This window comes from Myotis davidii, unplaced genomic scaffold (genome assembly GCF_000327345.1).
Source record: "Myotis davidii unplaced genomic scaffold, ASM32734v1 scaffold534, whole genome shotgun sequence".
Taxonomy (NCBI): domain Eukaryota; kingdom Metazoa; phylum Chordata; class Mammalia; order Chiroptera; family Vespertilionidae; genus Myotis; species Myotis davidii.
The window spans coordinates 1167102-1167647 of NW_006286678.1; the positions used below are offsets into that span (position 1 = coordinate 1167102).

At 41.2% G+C, this 546-nt stretch overlaps 1 protein-coding gene across 1 annotated transcript in view; it reads right to left on the bottom strand.

The window, feature by feature from the left end:
- LOC102764049 (tomoregulin-1) overlaps positions 1 to 546 on the bottom strand; it is a 102317-nt gene that overhangs the window by 3858 nt on the left and 97913 nt on the right. The gene's annotated exons all lie outside the window — the stretch shown is intronic.

Here is a 546-nt window from a genome sequence, read left to right on the forward strand (position 1 = left end):
GGGGCTTCAAAATCTTCCCTTACCTCTATCTTATTTCTTTCACCTTCCAAATCATTTATTACTCCATTAGTCCTTTACTCTAATAATGTCCTAAATGGTCACCCCTGACCTCACATTTTCTCTCCTCCACTGAATTTTGCAGACGACACTCAAATTAATGTTCTGAAAAAAATGTTTTGTACCAAATCCCTCCCTCATTCAAAACCTTGAAAATCAAGTTGGAACCTTGCTCCCATGTGATGTTCACACTTAGTAAATATATTTCCCAAGATGGTTCAGTGGAAAGAGGAATGGTTTGGGACCCGGGCAGCACTCCATCCAGTCCAGGCCCTTCCACTTACAGACAAATGCCTTAACCCCTGAGAGCCTATTTTAAGTGGCCACAGGCAGGCCTGCTGTTGCCTGTTGTTTTTTTTCCTTCCTATCTTCTCTCTCTGCAGTCATTACTTTTTATATCATTATGTCCCTACTTTCATCTACTGCCCAATTTTATACTCAGTCGTCTTGCCAAAGGGCAGATCATCTGTTCTACAGAATAAAATCTCC